This window comes from Crocodylus siamensis, chromosome 2, assembly GCF_052110815.1.
Source record: "Crocodylus siamensis isolate JL-2025a chromosome 2, ASM5211081v1, whole genome shotgun sequence".
NCBI lineage: Eukaryota > Metazoa > Chordata > Crocodylia > Crocodylidae > Crocodylus > Crocodylus siamensis.
In genome coordinates, this window is record NC_143396.1 from 187,206,452 (window position 1) to 187,230,497 (window position 24,046).

Sequence of the window (24,046 nt, forward strand, 5' to 3'; positions counted from 1 at the left end):
CCATTCTCATTAAAATATACTCACTTTATTAAGGAGAGAGAGCAATCTAATCTTATCCTTTATTCTGTGGAATTGACATGTGTGACCCTATTGTATTCCCATTAATACGGAATATAGTTTGAGTACCAGAGAATTATTCCCACCATATTGCTTATTAGAGGACAGGAAAATAGGTATATATTCTCTTTATCAATCATTTTAGCTGGTAATGTATTGGCTAAGGCAATGCATTACTTTCCACCTCCACATCATTCCAACTGACTAAACTTACAGCCTGGTTTTTATGAAAAAAATTGAGTGTTGAAGTAGAATTGTAAAATAACTTGGGCTGGGTACCAGACAATACCTGGGTTATATTTCTTAATTTGCTACAGCTTTCCTATCAGATTTTGGGCTATTTACTTTTGGGAGCCTTTTGGCCTCTCTCCTAAATAAGTAGGTACTAGAATAATTATCTACTTCAAAATAGTATTTTGGGCGCTCATTAACATTTATAAAGTACTCTTATATTCTTTGGATGAAAGACATTATGTAGTCTCAGGCATGACTATTCTAAATTAAAAATACCTTTGTTAGTGCTTTTTCCATATGCAACATATGCATTTTACTAACTACAACATTTCCAAACAGACAGCATATTGTATGTTTAGGCCTCAATCCTGTAAATTGCGTTGAACAGACAGACCTCAACCTGTATGATACAGGAGCTGGACTACCATAAGATTCTGACGTCTTTTACTCAAGAAAAGTCCCTACATAGCTTAAATTTATTTCCAAAAAAGGCATGAACTTGGGGGAAAAGAGCGAACTTCCAAAATGCAAGACCAAAAAAGATAAAATCCATTGAACCTTCTAAATTAACTAATTTTGGCTTATTACAGTGAACCAAAATATTTGAACAAATAAACATCATCTTCCTCTTATGTATTTATTCAAAGAATAGTAGTTTGATAAAATAACATTTTTTGAAAGTATCTCTAAAATACTCTTCACTTTTCTTTGCCAAATTACTATTAAATGGTATGAAAACTACATAGCACAGACAGGACTGTTGTCCTTAGAAAGAATAAAAATAAGGCTTCACAGATCATGGTGGATTTTTTTCTAGTTGTTCTAATTATAACAGCTATGAGAGATTCAGTTATTTATTCAAAACAACTTCAAGCAACTCTAAAGGTCCCAGTGTGATGTTTTCTCTTTTAATTTTCATAAAATGTTGATAAGAGTGGAATCAGACTAGTTAGTTCTCAGTCTTGACTTTGGCTTAATGTGACTGAAAATGTACTATTTGTAATTACTTGAAAGGAAACAAATTACCTTTAAGAGGAAAACCATAGGTAGAAATTACAGAAATTAGATGTATTAGACTGCTCTTATCAAAAATGAGTATGTCTTACATAACGTGCCTTCTATTAAAGAGAATATGCGAGTAAACCAATAGCAATAACATACAAGTGAGAGCATGGACTAGATGATCTAACATAATTTACCTTTTCCGATTTCTATGAAGTACATTTAAGGTAAATGACATTTTCATAGGAGTTGTTCCATGTCTGAGCTGTTGGAACTTCATAAGCAGTTGGGGGTTGGCTTTCATTAAACAAACACACAAACAAAAAACCCCAAAACAGAGGCTTTGGGGTTTGAACAGAAACAAAGCAACTAGAAGTCCTCATGCAAAATGTTAGGTCATGGAGGTTATTAAAGCTCTCATTTAACTTAAAGCATACATTCATCTCATTCATCATATTATTAACTTGAAGATGTGTCTGAATGGGACTTAAGCACATGTTACAGTGCTGTTCTGAACAGAAGTGGATAGTTAAGTTATACGAGCATATACATGTTTCTCTGAATCTGATACTGAACCTTCTGTGAAAATGGAAATGGAAACATTTTTCTCCTAAGTGGGCATAAAGCTTTATAATTAGCTGGATAAGTTTATACTGGACTCCATCCTGATAAGTTTTGGATGCCCATGAAAATGTGTTACGCTTATCAGACTTCTTCATTACACGATGGCATGACAGCAACTGTCCTATGCAATAGCTTGGAAATGGACCCCCTCACTACTGGAATTGGAGTAAAGCAAAGATATGTAATTACACCAACACTCTTTTCCATCTATATGGCAGCTATTCTACAACTTACTGCAGATAGACTTGCCTCTGGAGTCAGCATCCAGTACCACATAGATCGAAATCTCTTTAATATCAGTTGGTCCAAGATAACCAATACCTCTGTTACTGATCTTCAGCAGCCTGATGAATGTGTTGTGTGTGCCCACTCACCTGGAGAGCTCTAGGTTATTCTTGATTACTTCTGTAAAACATACGAAATGCTTGAATTCACTGTCAACTTCACAAAGACCAAGATAATTTACCATCCAGCCCATATCAACTATGCTCTTCCATATATTACAATTAGAAGGCAATCCTGGGAGAATTTTGAGCATTTCTCCTATCTGTGTAGCCACCTTTCCTAAGAAATAAACTTAAACAATGATAATCAGCAATGGATAAAATCTGCCAGTGCTGCCTTTGGACATCTCTGAATTGTGTCTTTGATGATCATGACATTTGGATTTAAACGAAACTTCTTGTCTACTAGCCTGTTGTCATCCTTATCCTTTTGTATGGATGTGAAAATATTATATCCTGTTGTATGGATGTGACATATTAGAAATAACTGAAAGCTTTGCAATATTACCATAAGTTCATTGGAAAAAACCTCCATAACAATTAGGACAGAAGAATGAATGCCAGCATTCTGGGTCAAGTGAAATCTACCAGCATTGGAGCTAGGTTTATAGGGCTCCATTGGACACGTTATGTCATACGGATGCATGACAACCAGCTCCTAAAACAGATTCTGTATTCCCAATACAGGTATGGTCACCACTTTAGAGGTGAGCAAAAGAAGAGATTCAAAGACACGTTAAGGGCCAATCTGAAGAAATGCTATATTAACATCAATACCTGGGAGACTCAGGCACTGAATCACCCCCAACTCCATGACAAGGAGTTGATCATTTTGAGCAAACTTACCTCACTATGGAGGGGAATAGATGACACAGAAGAAAAAAGCTATGGCCCAACATTTAAAAAAACACAACCTGGGTCTCAGTATGGAGGCAGATAGATGAGAGAAGACAAAGGGAAAGAGCTGTGACCTGACATTAATGGGATCTACTTCTTCCTCCCAAAACTACTTGCTATGTCTGCAGTCAACCATGGAGATTTCAGATCAGCCTCCTCAGTCAGTTGTGGGCTCACAGATGAATTCTCTATTTACTAGAAGACTGTCATCCTGAGAGACCTCCTATGATGTTTTGCCCAAGTAATTCAGGATCATTTAAGAGTGTCAGGTATGCCACCTCACTGAACAATATTAAACTTTCCAGATCCTCAGCTAAGATAAATTAATATTAAAATCAGAGCATCCCTGGTGCTTTACATCAGCTGAAGACCTGTAACAGAAGTCATTTTGAATGCAATCCACTCAGTCAATATGCATAGCACTGAAACTAGAAGGCTAGGTCAGGGGTGTCAAATATAAGGTCCATGGGCTGCATGCAGCCCATGGATCTCTAGACTAACCCCATGTACCACATAGGTCATATGCCAGCCCCAGCCCCCCATATGACGCACGTAACATAGGGGGGCAGTCTGGGGCATGCACTGCCAGACCAGCCCTGCATGTTGGCTTTGGGTCTAGTCTAGATCAGCCCCTGTGCCAAATTTCGATGCTGTGTGCAGTGTGCATTGCCACTGGCCAGTTCAACCTGTGCACCATGCACAGCACATGCTGACCCGGGGGCTTGCTTTACACAGAGCATGCAAACTGGATCCAATGCTGCATGCAGCACAGGGGCCTGGGGCATGAGCTGCATGCAGCATCCTGCCAGATTTGCTCTGCACACTGACTCTGGCATGTATGGGAGGCTTGGAGCCCTATCCATACTAGCCCCAAAGCCAGAGCATGGGTCCGGTCCAGAAGGGCAGCACATGCAGTCCACACCCTGGATCCCCTGGGCTGCATGCCACATGTTTGCACACCACATACAGAGCAAGTCCGGGGCCAATGTGTGAAGCATGTGATGCATGGGCTGGACTCAGTGCCATGGATGGCTGATCCCAATCTGTCCCAGAGGCTTGCCCAGCAACCCTTATCCAGCCCACAGGACTGGAGGATTTTGATACCCTTGGGCTAGATCATGTCTAACTTTGAGTTTGTATACACCACAGAATTTTTCCCAGCAACTGTATTATATCTTTTGGAAAGATATATTGAATCTCATTTAAAAAATTTTTAAGTCCACCACCTCTCCTTATAAGCTGTTCTAATGTTTACTTACTCTCATTGCTAGAAAATTGCATGTTATTTCCAGGATGAAGTATCTGGGCTTCATATGGGTAGACTGCATAGTGACTGAGGACATAAAATCTATCCTTACGACCCTGGGTTAGGGTGGAGACTGATGCAGTCAAAATCTCCCTACCATGCCATATCTTCATTATTACTCTCAGCACATAGGATCAAAGAGGCATAAAAAGCAAATTGCAGGAGAAGACCTACCTGCAGGAGGCAGATGTATATGTATACTTCTGTGGGTGATACTGGGGAGGACCATAAAGAGCAGCTGTCCTCCAGCTAGGTCTTTCCTTGACCAGCCACATACCCCCAACACAGTGCTCTTGTGGCTATGCTTCCTTAGGGCAATGAGCTGCAGGGAAGATGTCACAATGGCTTTCTTCCCTTTGACAGATGATGGGTCATTTTAGGATGTTTTCCACCCCTTTCATCTCCTTCACACATCACAATTTGAAAGCAGGGTATGGCCCTTTTTGCCTTGACTGCATTGGACAGTGATTCAATAGGATCTGAACTGTGAAGCCATCTCTCTTCCATCTCTCATACTTGGCCTGTTTATTGGAAAACTAGGTCATTTAAAACCTAATAAATCAAAAAACAAATAATAACCATAGCAACATCATACCCCACCAAGACAGTTATAATCTTAACATTTTGAAAACCCAGATGGTCTTTCAAAAACCCAGATGGTCCATCTTTTTTTCTGTCAGTTACTGGAAGACCAAAGTGATGTATCTTGCCTTTTTTTTCTTATTTGAATTACAGTAGTATCTATTGTCCTTGACACAGACTGGGGCCTGAAGTCCCTAGTTAGTGTGGACATGTCTACACTGAAAAATACGCTTTGCCCATCTGCTTCTGCCCTGTGTACTTGAAGCCCAGAATGAGGATACCACCCTCATCCCCACTACCCCAACCAATGCTTCATCTACAAGGTCATCTGTCCTTCCTACATTTTACATTTGTTGGTCACTAGAAAAAAAAAAAAGAAAAAATCCAGAGGACTGGGACTCCAATCCAGAACCCCACCTGCCCCTTTCAAGCTAACCCCTCTAACTGTTAGTCTACAGTCAGGCTACCTCTCGCTTGCTCACTTTCTGGCCCCAAAAAACTTCCAGCTCTGACTGCCAAGTGCCTCAGTTGAAAGGGTGGAAGGTACCATCCTTACTTGGGTAGGAATAAGAGATGAAGATAGCCAAGAATGGAGGTGCTATACCTCTTGGGTAACTATTCTAGTAACTAAATTTATATATAAAGGCAGGTACCACCATGGGTTGTGCTTTTGAAAGAAAGTGATTGCAACTCCTGCACTTTGTACTAGACATAATGCCATTAGTATGTACCAGGTGTTTTCAGAGCCTGCCTAGCAGGCTGAGCCCCACAGAGAATTTATATTGCGTTTCAGAGTTGAGTTTAGGAGTTGAGGATCCTCACTCTCAAATGAGGATCATAACAGAACCTTGGTGGGAGCTATGTGCCCAGCTGTTCAAAGTGGTTTGCTTCCATGCATATGCAGTTAAGACCCTTATGGCACCTACATTTTGGATCCAGTTTCCTAAGAGGCCTCTATGGATCTCAGCTTACGTGATGGAAAAGATGCTGGGCTGTGAGTAATGAGTCCAAATATAACTACTTAATGAGGCTGCTGGACAATGACCTTTCAGCTCACTCCACTACTCAAAGCAGAGACTGGCCAAAGGAAGGTCTTCACTGTGGTCACTGCAATATGGTACAGGCATATTTAAGTTAGTTTTCAGCTAGCAACCTCGGGTACTAGAAGCCACCTAGTTGGAGCAGCATGGAGCTTACCAGCCTAAGTATTTACCTAGATTTTCAGGAAGCTTTGGCATACCAGGCAGAGCTTTATTCTGCAACAGATACACTGATAGTAATACCCAGACTTGCAATTTTAAAATAAGCTCAAATAGGCTAACATGACCAGCAGTAGCTGCAAAGTAGACATAACCTAATACAGTCAGTTTGTATAGGGAGTGTGTTGATGTATACTGACTGCAATAGTTACTGGAGAACTGGTGGCAAATCCAAATATCACAAAAATACAGTTGGGCAGGCCCCTTTACCTCAAATATCAAGTAAAAGTTATTTCCTGCTGCCTCACCTACACTATCCCCCGAGATGCCACACTTCCCCATGCATTCTATGTTCCCAGAAGGAAATTTTTTTTTCTGTCCTACCCTTCAAAAAGAAGCTGTATGTTTTACCTGGGGGCATGTTATATGTGATAAAATATGGTAACTATTATCACAATATACTTCCCCAAAATGCCTGAACTGCATATCTTCTCTATTAATATTTTTGTGAGCTTTCCTCATTTCTTTTTCAGAAAGCGATTGCTTCTTGTTGCTGTTATTTACCTGTAATCATCAAACTATCATGGGCAAACCCATGGGCAATAGAAGCTATGTGATTCTCTTTTTAATGATCAGCAGGGTTCCTTTGTAATGATCAGATTAGCTGTACTTTAATCATTGTCTATTGTTTCAGTGTGTGAGAGAATTTCACAGCTCATTGACTGTGTTGACTCCTAATCTGCATGGAGGAAACAATGTTGCAGCTCATCAAATGTAATCAGCCACTAATTGAAAGGAAATGAAGTTTTACAATTATATGGCACCTTTCAACCACACAGGATAACAACGTGCATTACAAGTTTTGCATGCCAGAAACAGTTGACAGCATATGAAATGCAGTCACCTCAAGAGTGGGAATTTATAGTAATTATAAAGCAGCAACACCATGGAAAATACGGTAAGGGCAGGCTGTGCAGATAATTTTACTTACCCAAGAGTATTCAGGCAATACAGAAATACAGGCATAACAAGATGAATGCACTTCACTAAAATTCTGCCAAAAGGCTAGATATAATAGCTAATTTTAATAGAAAGCCCTTCCCCACCACCCCACCTGCCCTGGCCCTCAGTCCCATGAGACAGTAAAACCGTCACTTCTGTTTTTAACAAACAATGCCCTAAGCCATAGCCAACTTGTAGGGGTGGCAAGGAGGAGCATGTGCCCCCACGACTGGCCACTGCCAAAGCTGCCCCCAGCTTCTCACCGCTTGCATGCACCCCCCAGCTTGCCGCTGATGTGGCCCATGGCTTCTGCTGGTAGTCCCCGCTTGCTGCTTGCCATACCCTGCCACCACTGCCACCACCGGCAGCGGCTTTGGGCAGTCCCCGCTCACCGCCATGGTGGCCCCCAAGTCACAGGAGGCACCCGTTGTTCATGCACGGGGAAACCTCTGTAGTTCTTTGCTTATGCAGAACGCATGCGACACTCATCTGCCATGGAGAAATAGTAACATTATTTCTAGTATCAATGATTTAAAACCTGAAATCCAACAAACATCATGTTAAAGATATGCATAGGAGCATGTAGATATACTGTTGACATTAAGCTCCATGGACCTTAAACTGGAATATACTCTCAAAGATGGTTTGCGAATAGGAGCATAGCATACTTACAATTCTGATACAATGAAAACTAGATTACATGACAGATGGAACTGCAGAAATTATTGATCAGTGCTTCATTATGTTCCACTCCCACAGCACCAGCTCCAGTGCAGACCTGCAGATGGGCAGCTGCAGCTCCTGCCTCAGGCATGGGGGGGCAGCACATCCCGCTCTGGCTGCAGCTCCTGTTGCACCAGCCACAGATGGAGCCCATGGCTGTGAGGCAAAGCGTGGGTCAAATGGAGCCCCTGGCCATAGGGAGGGGCCCAGGCCCAGGTCCAGGCCCAAGCCCAGGCCCAGGCCCAGGGCCCCAATTAATCTTAATCTGTCCCTGCTATTGCGTACTAATACTCCATATATAGCTGTCCTCTTTGAGTTCCATTATTGCCAAAGGTTTTCTTTATGTTCCAGCAAGGAATATAAATGTCAAAAGTTTAAAAATTGCAAGAAAATGTTTGGGTTTTTTTGTCCTCTGATCAATTTTATTGATAACTTTCCAAGTCCTCTTTACTGGTCATTGAAAGCAATAACGTTTTCAATCCTGTTCAAAATCTTTTTCTTGAAGGGTTTTTTGGTTCCCCACTCCCTTTTACCAATTTAAAAGAAGAAAAGTTAGGGATGTGTGTTGCTAACAATTATTCACATGCTGTGTTCATTTCCACTGCTTGATTCCCTGAATTTGTTTAGCAAGGGAAACTAGTTTAGAGAGTGTTCATAACCACATTATTTCTGAATGAGTGGGATCCACATTCAAGTAGCTCCCTTGGGCATGTATACGGCTGGAATTTTAAAAGAGAACGGCTGTCTGCATGAATGAAAAAACATGCAAATACAAGAGCATAGGTTGTAGCCATGTTGGTCTAAGGGCATAGGCAGACAAGGTTCTTTGGATAAATCTGGTATCTTTTATTACAAATACAAGAATACAAATGCAAATACAAGAGCATGCTCTTAGATTGTCAGTACTGGAGTTACTGGGTGAATATTTCAGTATCTGAGGGTACATGGAGAAGTGACATTTAGATCTACCTACCAAGGGTCAGGTGGATCTAAATGCTGATTTGTGCAGCTGTTCAGGGGGTTTAACTTGGCCCAAAAATGGTAGGCCTGATCTAAGTTAATTCACCTACTCACCTTTCTGGGTAAACTAACTTAGATTAGGAATGAGTTAACCAGATCCAGCAAACACTGCACACATTTGGAGTGCAGCCCTGGGCTGGAAACACTCAGCTGCTCATCTGAACTCTGGGTCTGTGCTCCTCCTACCTCCTCCCACTCTGATAAGCCCCCAAACTCACCACCTCTGGATGGATAACTATCCCCTGACTACAGATCCACCAATCACCCTCACAGATCCACCAGCCTGTTGCAATTCTGCCTGCCTGAAAACGTTGAATTACCTACGCTATGTTCCTAGTGCAGATCCTGGCACCAGCGTGTCTGCATCTGAGACTCCTGATCTATAATTACATGGGTTAAAGTAAACTGCATGATCATAGACTGGGTGCGGTGAAAGTTTGTACACATCCCAAAGGATCCAAAGAAGGCAGAGTAGAGATACACCTTATAGACTAACTGAATCAGAGATATATAAGCTTCTGTGAGCAAGAGCTCACTTCCTCAGGTACTCTGGAAGGACATGCAGAGATTAGGCTATCAAATAGTAGGAATGATCTGCTGGCCTCCTTTCTGCATGTCTTTCTTACCATCCAATGAAGTAAGCTCTTGTGCACAAAAGCTTATTCATCTCTGATTCAGTTAGTTGATACAAGGGTGTGAAACATATAACCCATAGCCTGGATCTAGTCTGTGGAGCCTCTCTATTTGACCTACAGGGCTATCAGCATGCACTGGAAGTTGTGAGGCATAGCCTATAGTAAAAGCCAGAGTCCTTTGGCCCTTCTGGACATGAATGTCAGCACTGAGTTCAGCTCACTGCTGCTACCCCTGGACTCACTTGCCTGAACTCCACGCTGCCTCAGTATCTCACACCACCAGCACTAAACCCCATAGCACTGTCACTAGACCCCATGCTGCCACAACTGCGGGACCCCTTGCAGCTGCTGAAGTGGCACTGCAGCATCCCTTATACCCAAGACTGGATTTAGTCCACAACAAGCCCCACAGTCTGGATCTGGCCCAAGATCCAACGTGAGTTTAACACTCATGGTCTTTAAAGCTGCATCTCTCCCTTGCCTTCTGTCTGACTTCAAAATAGCATAGCCTACTACCTCGCTCTGCTCAAGGATTCACAGGTGCTTAAGTAATCTAGATTTTTTTTTACATATAAGTGATTGCTATATTTAGGGAAATTCCTGATCTCTTAGGGATGGATTGGGTCTTACATTATATACCTGCACAGGGTAAAAGGGCAATGAATAACTTCAGATGTAAGAGCAGTAGAAGGGGCATAACCTTAGCAGAGCCTTGGTTATATTCCAAATTGCACTAGTGAGCACAGTAGTTCGCAGGAGTGGTGTCATAATTTATTACAAGAAAGAGGCGTCATATTAGTAACTTTGCTCAGAGTGTAGGGAAAACAGAGAAGTAACTGAAACTTACAGGCTATGGGCTGATGCCTCCCAGAGCTGTCCCTGGTGTGTCTTTGTTTAGAATGAAGGCATGATCTAGCCTGAAACCAGTACTGCATAACTGATGGATTCTAGAAAAAATTATGTGTCAAACCTAAAAAGAAGTTGGGATTCAATAGCAGCCTTCAACTACCTGAAGTGGGGTTCAAAAGAGGATGGAGCTAGACTGTTCTCAGTGGTGGTAGATGATAGAACAAGGAGCAATGGTCTCAAGTTGCAGCAAGAGAAGTTTAGATTAGATATTAGGAAGAATGTTCTCACTAGGAGGGTAGTAAAGCATTAGAACAGATTCCCCAGAGAGGTTTTTAAAACCAGGCTAGACAAAGATTTGCCTGGCATGATCTAGTTGGGGCTGGTCCTACTTTGAGCAGGGAGTTGGACTAGATAACCTCCTGAGGTCTCTTTCAACACTAATTTTCTGTGATTCTAAATATAATAGTTGAAATGCAAGGAAGCTTTCCCGGAAAATGTGCATTCACATCTTCTGCATACTGACTGCACCAGGAGCCATTTTTTCAGTAATCTCCAGTAGTGATTCCCAAAGAACATCATGAAAAATTATATTTTATCAATATCAGATGCCACCTCATCTGGCCTGTGAGGCTATAAGAGGTAGGGTCGTAGGTAGTATGGCCTAGGGGTTAGGCCACTGATGGAAGACAGGAGGTCAAGCGCTGAGTCAGGGTTTTGGAGCTGAATTACCAGATCCAATGGGATAATCCACTGGCCCAAGTCAAAGAAAAGAGGCAGGTTAGAGTCAGGAAACAGATCCAAGGGGGAATCCAAAGCCAAAGTCTAGGAACAAAGCCAAACTGGGTGTCTAGAACCAGGAAACCAGGAGTACCAGATCAGGGAGGCTTACCAAAGAAGACCTTGGTCACAACTGCTGCCAGGCCTAGAGTCTCTTGCCATCGCTGTAACTAAATAGGTATGGTGTACTCCTATCAGCCAATCAGGAAGCCAGCTGCTTAATTAGATGGGGCAAACCTTGTCAGCCAGGAACTCAAGGCAGGTGTGGCTGCCTCAGCAACCAGCCCACTCTGGGCTGCTTGCTAGGGCCCCGATAGAGGCTCCCCATGTGTCCAGAAATTTGGCAGTCACCACTCCTTCACCACCAGATTTTCAAGCCCCACATAGTGGGATTGGGCCCTGGCTGGACTGGCCCTGCAGAGCCAAAAGTTTGGGCACCATTGTGTAAGTCTATATATACACTTGTTCAGGTGTAAGAATGAGGAGACTATCTTACTCTGGTTCCTGTTGTACATTCAGTATGAAGTTTTTGACCTTTCTATTAAAATACAGTGACATTTTATTATTGAGGGATGTGACCACTTGATGATTTTAGTTAGTTTCCATAATGCCTGCTTAATCCCACTAGTGCCATCAAACACTTTATGGGAGAAGGTCACATTTCAAAGCCAAGAGAGAAAGCTTCCATTCAGGTAAGTTACTTGATATTGTGAAATAACACCAAATACCAAGATAAATGAAATTTATATAGAAAGTACAAATCATCTCAGACAGGCTAAATATAGCTCACCATGCTTGTTTAAGCATTTCTTTTCTGTATGGGAAAGAAAAAGATTTTGCTTGTTGGTTCATGAAGCCAATATCTGTCATTTGTTACTAATCTGTATTATGGTAGTTTTTAGGGCTTCAACCAAGTTTGAACTCCATTGTACTAGACAGTGCACAAACTTATAATGAGATGAACCCAACCTGAAATGCTCAGTTTAAATAGACAAAACAGACAAAAAGTGTAAGGGGAAACAAGACATGAAAAGTCTTGTCAATGGCAATTTAGCAGTCAACAGTGGAGCTGATAATAGAAACCAGGACTCCTGAACTATACTACAGAGCAATCAGACCATACTGCCCTCATGTATGCACATGCATCCCCATTTTTTACTGATGTATTTTCCCTTAAATAAATGCATTAGCCAAACATAGCCAGACTTTTAGTACAATAATTAGTACTAATCTTGATCTGAGCCCATTTCACCAAGAGGCAAATAATATTACAGTAATACAATAATAACAGTACAATAATAATCACTGGAAAATGTATTTAATTCTCAGATAAAAACAATATTAAATTGGAGAGAATTACATCTCAGTAATTTATGGAATAAATCAGGGCGTAAGGATATTGCAGTCACCACCTAAATAAGCAATGTATCTCAGGATATTCATCTTAAAAGAAGTGCACATGTATTTAAAAAAATATGCTGTGAAAACAGACAAAAACATAATTCTATCATCTACTACTGCCATGCAAAAACTAGTGCTTGTGTCCCATAATAAAAAATAATAATTTAATTTAAACACATAATTTCCTTTGGCTAAATTACTTGTTTTTAGAGAGAAAAAAATCACTAAAGAATAGAGTTAAGGCTGCCTATTTTGGACAACCATTTTCTCTCTCAGTGATGGGCTTTATTTACATTTGAAGTAATGGGAAGTCAGAAAGCACTGCAACTTTGGTTAAACTGTACTGTCATCTTCCCATATGACAAAGTAGCTGAAATGAGGCTTGACATTCAAAATTCAGCTCCACTATACTATGGAAGAACTGTTCCAAAATACACATTTTTATAGCTGTTACATTGCAGTTACTCAAATAAAAATGCTTTGTCACACTAACATTTCCATGAGGTAATACAGAACATCAAACAACCATGTTCCCATGGTTCCTGCAGCACTGTTTCTTTTCTTTCTGAAAGATCTAATAAAGGATTGTTGTTCTTTTTTGATGAGGAAATCTCAGAGTATTTGTGAAAGCTTGAAACAATACCTTTCTAAATTCCAATATATGTTAACAAATTCCTTTAAAATGCAACCTCTGACTATGGACTGCTTTTATAGAGAAGGGGATGTTGCTACTCAGTCACTTCTTTCTGTATGATCTTCTGGTAATACAGATGACCTAAATCAACATAAATATAACCCTGAACAAAAGTTGCAATGGCTTTGCTACACTCATATAGCTAGAGGAGCAAGTGGATTTAACAGTTACTTAGGTCAACTGCATATTTTCATAATCTTACAGAATTGGGCCCGGTTAGCACTGCTGTTCCGTATTGATGTGTGGAAGGTCATTCATAAGATGCAAAAACAGACCTATATATGTGAAATGAGAATAGATGAGCCTTAATAATTTATTTATTTTTTTTAGGCTCTAGTCTTCTTTCAAAAGTTTCTGGTCAACCAAAAAGAGCAGAGCAAGCTTTCTTAAGGATCCGGCTCAGAATGAATTTAGCTAAAGGGATCAAACTTCATCCTTCCATTTCTATCTGCAATTTTTGTAGCCTAGACAACACCGAATTTAGAGAAATATATACATGTACACATTTTATTTAATTTAATTTGTGCATTTGACAACTCCTTGCTTGTAAGTCCTGATTCTTCCACTCAGACTCACATGCTTCTTCTTTTTGTGTCCTGTCTGAGATTGTTGATGACAGATATTTAGCAGAATTTGCAGATTTGTTAGAATCTGACAGGGCCGCGATGTGAGCGCTTCTGCTATGGCTGTTATGGCAGTTGGAACCATTGGACTTGCAATGAATCACATCAAAGGAATAAAGAACTACTTTAGGTAGTATGGTGTAATTGTGCCTTTAGTTAGTTTCCCATGTTTTGATCAGTCTTTCACACCATAACAGGGAGAAAGTAGTGCATTTTCTAAAATAAGATAATTGTAAAGCAGAAGAAACTGTCAGAGGGACTAGGGGACAGAAACAATATCTGAAATGGTTTTTAAACTCATTTTCTAAAATCGACTACATGTCAAGCTGGCAGTCCCCTTTTTATCTGATGTCACATAATCTTAAAATCCACTTCCTTAAAGTAAATTGAAACTTGGATGCTGCAGCTGACTTTTTTTTTTTTAATGTTTCCAGCCAATGCATGAGAAAAATATAGACTAGTCTGTGAGGTTGCAGAAAGTGGCCAGAAGCACTTTGTTGCCCTTGACCTTGTCTGAAAGCTAAGTTTCCAGAGACCTCTCTCATTCTGAGAACTTCTGAGCAAAAATGTATTAACAATGAGTTCTGGTCTGTATCATCCTGTAAGACCACTCATCTTGCAAAGGAACGAAAACAAAATTGCTTGCTTGCATAATGTACAATACCATTTTCTTTTTGTTCCCATGGTCTTTGGTCTTGGTTAATAAGCTTATCAAAATAATATTGGAATGGCACCAGCTTTGCTTGAAACAAGCAATTCTGCATCTTTAGAAGAAATTACAAAGCCTGTCTCTGTTTCTTTCAGTTTAGTTCTTTATTTAGTGATTTGATGATAAATTTATTAATTAAACTATTTAAATTATTGGCAACAAATGAAGAAGATTATGGGTTAGAATTGTTCACTGGAGACTCTTTTGGCTTAACCATCCATTCCCTCTGTGGGGCTTGCTGGGATGTGTTCAAAATAAAAAGTTCCTCTGGAATAACTCCTATTTGCACTCAAGAGTAATTTTAGTAATTTTTCCCAGTACTTCAATGCCTGATCCAAAGTTTCGTAAATTTCTGTGTGGTCAGAGACCTCTCATTCTCCTGACAATGCCTGCCTCTCAGCAGTCTGCCCTCTCCTGGACAGTGGTTCTCAAATTGCATCCACAAAGGAGCAGTCACAAGAAGGGAGATGGAGGGAAGGAATGCCACAAAGATGACACACCACCATCCCAACTTTTTGTCTAGACTTGCAGCCTTCAGGAGTTAAAGGTACCTTGGTCACTCAAGAGTGCCAGCCCTCATAGAAGGTTGAATTCTATCCTGGATATAATTCAAATTCACCAAAGAGAAAATGAGGAAAAGCCTGAGACACTGAAAAGGATTTTCATAAAATAAAGGCACAACTGTGAATTGAAAATGCCCACCAGTGCTATGCACTCATTGCAACTACACATGGCCGTGTCCTAAGATTAATATTATTTGTGCATTCTGTGACATTAGAAAACAGAGGATGTTGTTCCACCATATCGAGGTTTTGTAACTTTAACTGGAACTGTGCCTGGCTTCTGCTGTTATGGAAGCTGAGGATATGGTTATATTTTCCCCCACCTACAGAGTCCATTCCTTTGTAGCACTTATATCATCCTGTCTAGTAAGGCAGCTTTTCAGGCCTATATTTAAGCAATAAGACATGACAGGCAGTGCATTTTCCGATGATTATTGTATGCCTTGGGTGGTGTTATAAGGCAAGAAGCTGAAGACTTTCCTTTAAGTGTCTTTTTCCTATTATGAAATGGAATTTATAAATCAAAAAGGAGAGAGTCAGACCCCTGCACTTAAAGGGCGTTATTGACATGGCCATGACATCATTGACAGCCAGTTAGAAAGCTCCATTTATGCTCACACTTTTAAAGCCATTTTATAATTTACTGTATAAGGAGAATTCTACCTTCAAACCATGCACTGACATTGTAAGGATTATCTACAGAGGGCACTTTAGCTAATTAATTTTCAAATATTATCAATTAATCTGAACACAACTCAGAGTGAGGCTTTGATTATTTTGGCTTTAATAGTGTGAAGTGTTCAGAGTTTTAATATGATTAAGTAAAGCAAAAAAAAAAAAAAAGCCTGATGCTTCTAGCTTCATCCTACTCCCACTGAACTCAACAGTAAAACTCCCGTTGACTTCTCTACAATGGGAACATTTAACAAGGCTACTGCTAAGGTTTTTTATTTTTGTTTTTATTTGTACTATTGCTTTAACAGAGTTCTAACCCCATTAGAATCTGGGTAACTTGTATTATTTTTTTGCTGCATAAAATAAATGGCACTAGGTATGTACAGCATTACAGTTAGTCCAAAACAGGCTATTAGATGATGAATGAGGAGATAAGGTCCTTCTCAGAGTATGCACAAAGACATTTAGCCACTTTTTCTCTTACTATGAGACTTTGGTCAGATTTCTTTTGTTCACCTTTTTAAATACATATATACTATTTATTACAATAATGTTATTCTCCAGACCCCTAAACTATAAACTAAAGAGAAATCAGAGGTAAATTGTTTTCTGTCACTTTTAATCACTAGTAACAATAATGCAAAAATAAGATATCCTGAAGATAACAAGATAACTAATCACCCAAGACTTCTTGGATGATTTATTGGTACAAACCAGTCTGGAATATACCAGCATTCCAAACACATAGTGATCTCTGTGTATCTCTCTATTCCATACTTGCTGTTTGCATTGTGGGATCAGACAAAAGATTTGGAAGACAAGACCATTCCCTTTTTTTCCATTTAATCGGATGTATACTTCTAAGCACATTCCCCTCACTCTTCCATTATGAAAGGTCACACAGAACAGCTCCCTTTGGTTTCTGACATGTAATTTTTCCATCTGGATAACCTAAAATTAGACTTGTAGTCTGCAACCTCATTTAACCAAAACAAACTATGCTAAAGCAAAACAGTGTCTCCTAGGGGCCTCTACAGTCTTTACCCAGGGCTCAGCTCACCACAAAGGGTGTCAGCCACAAACATTTCACAAGTTCAGCATCCACAGAGGCTAATCCTATCTTGTGAAGTAAAATTGTCTTCTTTTGACCAGCAATATGGTTTCTGGCTTTCTCTTCTGTCCTTCCTACTGCAACTTGCCTATGACATGGTCATCAGAATTCATGTCAGCTCACAATACATATTTGAAATGACATTACAAGAGTGGTGGCAGCTTTCCTCCGAAACCAGCTACCCAGAAAAGCACGATGTCAGAGCCCTACGTATACAGGTGCTTCATGGCTGTTTAGGCAGCACAAATTTTAACCTCTTGAAATTTCATGTACTTTTCTTGCTGAATACAACAATAGGCAGATCCTTCAATGGAACTATTGCCATTTAAAAGAGCAGAGGATCTGTCTTCCATTCTCCAACTGTCCATGAAATGAGGAATTTTGGGGGGGCAATATTCAGACTTTTCATACTTTAAGCAACATGACTGGATAATGTTAGACTGGGTTTGATTTAGAATTCAGTTTCAGAGAGACAATAAATATGACTTTTGAGGAGCACCGCTTGCTTTTGCTGCAACTGTTCAACGTGGAACAGTCTTTGGTATAATTAGTCATCTTTCTATTGTTCATACTAATTTACAATAAGAGTAAATGAAATGAACAATTGGGAATGTCCACCTCATGCACAGTAATATCTGTAGGCATCTTCTCGCAAGATGTGGGTATTTAGTACATTTAGGAGCTTCTTATTCCACAACCCAATTTTCTGCATTATGGGCTCTTATCAAAATGCTTTAATATCTAGTGGAATCACTTCATACCAAAAAATATACCTGAAATTGTACTGAAACAACATTTAAGCTAGGGAGTACAATAATTCACAAATAATGGCATTGCAAGTTAAACTACCCAAGAGCAAGAGACTGGCTCTATTATATATCCATATTGACAATTTTGTTTTTCTTTTGAATTTGCAATGAGACAGCTATTTGATTAGGTAAGTGATGAATGAATTGGCCTCAATTAAGATGGACATATAGGGCAAAGCCCAGGAATCTGGCTTTCACTCTAGTAATGCAACTTAGACATCTCCTCAAGTAGAAAGCAGGAAAAAAGAAAATTATCTCCCTTGACTAACAAGCTATTTTAATACCTGAAGTGGCAATGGTAGGCCCAAAAAGTAACCTTCTACAGGAAAATAATACAAGATTATATGCATGCTCTAACTCAGCCTCCCACTTGCATGATTATTGCATTGTTCACACTTACTAACTGTGCCCTATGGTGAAGGGAAGCTATAGCATGGAACAAATTTCTGTGTGCTGAACAGGTGATAGATCCATAATGTATGGCCTCTTATAAGAACTCTCTTCTACTGGCATAATAGCTATTGCTACAAAGCTGGAGGGAGAGTGGATTTGACCCATAAAGGAAGCTTTTTCGTATAACTGCAATGCCACCTCTGACATTGTTCTGCTGTTGTTCAAGACACTACTTTTATGATTACTGACACTATCATCAAGTCAGTATATATATTGTACATGCAGATGTGTCTCAAAAATAAACATTTTAGGAGGATGCTGTGATTTTAGTAACATTTTACCAAAAAAAATATCTGGGGTATATACACGTTGACCTAATTCCTGGGTGAAATTTATTAGGAATTAAATTATGGAAATGATCTACCTCTTCAACCCTAGTGCATGCACAGACAAAGCAACTGTTTTGGGAGTACTATAACTGAATAAGAAAAGGAAAACATAAATAAAATAAATCCTTTGAGTTTCTCTGTCAGGTCTAGTTAGTACTGGTTCAAGATTTGCTCTTTAAAATACTGTTATGTATACAAATAATTCTAAACTGTGTAGGTGAGGCAGTAAAACAGAAAAGGACTCCACATTTTCCAGAGTGCTGCTGTTTTGTATTAAAGGAGTTTTGAAAATATGGTGTCCAATGATTCATAATTTTCTCAAACATGCTTCAGCAATTTAAAATAATTTCATCATACTTATATTTGACCAGTTTTCTATGCAACTTCCAAATCAAAGGCTTTTGAAACATTTTCGGCATTACATCTATGCCCAAACTACCATATTTACTCAAATCCAAGATGAGGTTTTTCCCATCAAAATAACGGGGGGGGTGGGGGAAAGCCTCATCTTATATTTGAGTAATGGGGCAGGTGGAAGCTCAGCTCCAGCTTTCGCTCTAAGCTGCCACCTGTCCTGCACTAGGGTGACTTGTGCAGTGGAGGACGGTGCTTGGAAAAGGAAGGGGAAGCATGGGAAAGACCATACGGTGGAGGTAGGGGACTACTGGGGGCTGAGACTCAAGAAGCTAGGGTCTAAGGTGATGGATCTGGGATGAAGGGTCTCAGCAAGATAAAAAGCCAAGGCAGGTAGAAGCCTGGGCAAGGGTTTTGGAGCCAAAGGGGCACAATGTTGATTTGGACATACAGGTCTGCTATGAAGGGACCACTGAAAGTCATCTGTGAGGCATGGGCATGATTATGGGACTACCTAGTATTCACGATTCTAACTTCTAAGACAACTAAAGCCCTCTTAAAGAGAGAGTACATCTGTGGAGTGAGAAATAAAGAGGCAAATGGCACCAAGGAGTAGGGTATCCTGGCTTTCATAGGTAGCCTCCCCTTAATATATTTAACTGTAAGTCATGTCAGGACAGAGAGAGGAAGCAGAGGAGAGAGAAAGGTTGGAGAACACAGATAGCCCAGTCTGGCCATTAGGAACACTAGACTCTAGGGAGGTCAAAAACCCAAGCTTTTTACAGAGCCTGATAAGTTTGTGCATCCTAAATGAAAAGAGGCACTTGTTTCTATTTTTTAAAAGGAATTCACTGTCATAAAGTGGAATTAATCCTGCAGCACAATAAAATCCTAGTAGCTTAGAGACACTGGGTAACACTGTGAAGCTTTATTAGACTGTGGATATAGCTAAATCTTCTAGGAAGTTTACAAATAACAATTCTGAATTGGGCCACAACATTATAAGGCATTTTAGAGAAAATGAGTGAAATGCAAAATCAGATGTGGGGAAAGATTTTATTAGATTCTTCAAGGTTTAATCTTTTTTTTGTTATACTGCAGTTAATCCTTATTTGAGATCTGCTGCTGTCTAAAGTGTGAACAAGTCTTTGAGTACTGTGGCCAGAAATTTATCATAGTGGATAGTTAGTGGGTTTAATGCTGGGCTAGTCCATTCTTTTTGTTTGAACAAAGGCTTTGACTCTACAACACTAGCTGCAAATGGAACTGAGTGAAATCTGGATGGAGATCATTCTATCTGGTCATAATTATATTTTTTCTCAGTCAGATCATAGAGTCCCTTAAAGGTTTTCTCTACCTCACACAATATTTAATTATGATCTTGTTATAAGGATCCACAATATTTCTCTTTCCAACCATTTTCTTAGCAGATCATATATGAAGTTCAAGGAATTCCTAAATATAAAACTCTTACAAACAATTAAAATATATCAAATTCCTACATCATACAGACAATTTGAGAAAAAGAACAATCCCTGCTGTGATTTGTATCATACTGTAATTGATACCTTGTTAACCAGTGGGCTTCAGCTCAGGCCTCAAGTCAAGAAGGGTAGTCAGAATCTGGCCCTCAACATTTTTGGACCAAATTATTATACCACATCATGTACTAGTCAGACTATGCATCTCAGTTGCTGCTTATCAATAGTAGAGTCACAGAGAAGTAGGGCTGGAATGGACCTCAGAGGTCATCTAGTCCAACCCTGTGCCTCAGGAGTATCATCTCTATCCAAACTATCCCATACAACCATAATCTACCGTCTACCTAAGATTACCTTCATCACAACATACACCTAGCGTCATAACCTGACACAGGTAAAGCAGAGAAACCATGGCAGCCAAAATCCTGCTTCTAAACAAAATGTTGTCAATATATGCTCAAGAGGTCCCAAACAGAGGGCCATGCCCCCTGCTACAGAAGAATCTGGCCATGGGGTAAAATTCTGGCCATGGGGTAAAATTCCTTCCTGACCCCAAATATGGTGATTGATCTGACCCTGAGCAGAGGGGCAAGACTCTAGCTAGGAACCTCTGGCTTTGCTCCTAGCAAGAGAATTGGCATACCCCAGTTGAAGTCCCCAGCCTTAGCTGTAGTCAAGACCCAATGCCTCTGAGCAGGTTTAAAAACAACCCAACACATATTACAGAAAAAAGGGGCAGAAGAGGTAAGCAACCAGCAAAGCCCAGAAGCATGGAAAATGCCCATGGTAGAAAACAGGCATAGCTACACTTATATCTTCCCTAACTAGTGGCTGCCCAGCCTCCTGTTGAATGTCTCCAGTGATGGAGAGTCCACAACTTCCATAGGCAGTTTATTTTGCTGCTTCACTATTCTCTCTGTGAAGAAGTTTTTCCAGAAATGCAATCTAAATATATTTTTCTGGAACTTTGAGCCATTTGTCTGCATCTCCCTCTTTGCAGCAAGAGAGAAAAGGTGATTTCTATCTTCTTTATAGAAGTAGTATATGAAGACTGATACCATGTCTCCTTTTAAGCACCTTTTCAGCAAGTTGTCTATGCCTTTTTCTTTCAGCCTCTCCTCATATGACTTGCCTTCCATACTCTTGATCATCTTTGTTGCCTGCATGTGGAATCTCCCTTCTCCACTTCCTTTTTAAAATGTAGAGTCCAGAACTGCACACAGTAGTCCAGATGAGGCCTAACCAGTGCCAAATATAGAGGCACTATTACCTCCTGTGTCTTACACATCTAATTCTTCTTTTGATGCAGCCCAAAACCACATTGGCCTTTTGTGCAACTGCATCACACTACATACTCATGGAATCTATGCTCTACCAAGACTCCCAAGTCCTTTTCCATAGAGCTGCCATCCAGGTAGGTGTCCCCAGTTTTGTACATATGTTTTTAATTATTCCTCCTGAGGTGTAGCACCCTGCATTTACCCATATAGAACTTCATCCTTCACATTGGAGGATGGACACATTCCATCTTCCAATATATTCACAATCCTTCCCGGTTTTGTGTCATCTGCAAACTTGGTCATGACACGTTCTATGCCAGAATCCGAATAAATATTGGGACAGGATGAGGGGAGGATGTGGGGTCAAGCTGGGTAACAATCTAGTTCTAAATCATTTCTTTATACACATAAAGTAAAATAATTTCTAAATTAAATTTTCACAGCAATCATTACCTATATGGCTAGAAAACGAAAGATCTATAATGCTTATTGCAAATGCAAAGTGGAAGAGTCAATGGCTTGTTGTTGAGTGTCTAGTACAACTCAGAATTTGCCAACTTCTCATTTTAATTTCAACTTTTGTGTTCTCATAACAGGTTATAGTATTTTTAAATTGAAGTGTATTCTTTGACAGACTAAAACACTCTTCGATTGGGTAAAGTGATGAAGAATTTATTTTTCAGGCTTTTATTTGGATGGGGACCAAACCTATTGTAGGAGAGTACTGAATAAGTCTTGTACAACAGGGACCACCCAACATTTGTCTACATGAATTTGGAAGTCAATTTTATATTCTTCTGCTACAGGTCTGTTAGGAAATTTATATTGAATACATGGGTGGGGTGGGATAGAATCCTTCCTGTTTGCTTAATCACATTCAGGGCTGAACGATGATCCACAGTGTCTGATTCTCTCCATTACTCTTTCTAAAATTAACTCACATCTGACATTATAACATATGTTAAATATTATGTAAGTGGTCTGTTCTATATTTGACTTATTCAGTCATAAATCCTGGCACACATACTAAAAAATGAGAAAGAAACAGAGTTGTGAGAAAGCTTTTGCGTACAAAGTCAAACTGTTAAAAGCTAGACTTTTTGAAATTTATAAAGGAGCTAAAACAATCCTCTAATAGATTATATGTTGTTAGCTTTCACTATCACTGAAATATTTTGCCAAGTGAATATCCTTTTTCACTCTACAGAAATGAACTTAGTGCAAAGCATTATAGAGAGCAATTTAAGGGCCAAAAATAATTTGTGTCCTGTAACTTTCAATATGCCAGAGGACAGGTGTAACCACAGGGAAGTTCATCTACAAAGAACTGAACCAACCTTTTTAAAACTAGGAGCATGAGCCTTAAAAGCTTGCATTGTGTAGTTCAGACCCAAGTTCAAAGCAGGATTGTCTAACTAAGCCTCCCATCCAAGTATCTTTTTAACCTGCTCTTGGGATGGAGATTCCAGTTTCTCTACATAGATTATTCCAATGCTTGACCACTCTCACAGTCAGAAAGTTTTTCCTACTATCCAATCAAAATTTCCTCTGTTGTAGTTTGAGGCCCTTGCTCCTAGTCCTATACCCTACAGAAACAAAGAAAAGTCTGTCTCCATCTTCTTTACAATTACCTTTCAGGTATTTGAAAACCATTATCAAAACCCACCCCCAGTCCCTGCCCTCTCACTGTCTTCTTTTCTTCAGCTTAAACAGTCTTTCAGTCATTCCTCTTAAGTCATGTTTCTGAAGCCACAAATAATTTTGTCACTCTCTGCTGAACTCTTTCCAAACTGCACACATTTTTCTGGATTTGAGGGGACTAAACAGGACAAAGTACTCCAAGTGAGGACTCACCAGTGCTGATTAGAGTGGAAGAATCACTTCCTTGATTTGCAAGAAATGCACCTGTTAATATAACCCAATATGGTCTTGGCTTTTTTCTTTTTTTTTGGCAACAAGAGCACACTCTTGGCTCATATTAGGCTTTGGTCCACTGTAGCCCCCAGGTCCTTCTCTGCTTTATTAAAGCCTAGCTAATCATGTGGATACACAAACATATATGAAACACTCTCTTAAAAGTAGTTTTTGAAGTAGTTCCACCCAAGGAGATGACTCATATGCTTAAAGTTCACGTATACTGAAGTGCTTTGCTAGATCAGGGCTTTATGCATCTGGCAAGCAGCTATAATTTCCCCCTGCCAATTCTCACAGCCAGGGCAATAGATTTTGTGTATCTTGCAAGAATAAAGCTGAATGAAGAGTGCAAAAACATACAACCTACAACTCCCTTGCCTCCCTGCACAACACTCCCCCCACCAAAAAAAAAAGCCCTCAATCCTTCATTATCATTGAATTCTACCCTATGTTTCTTTA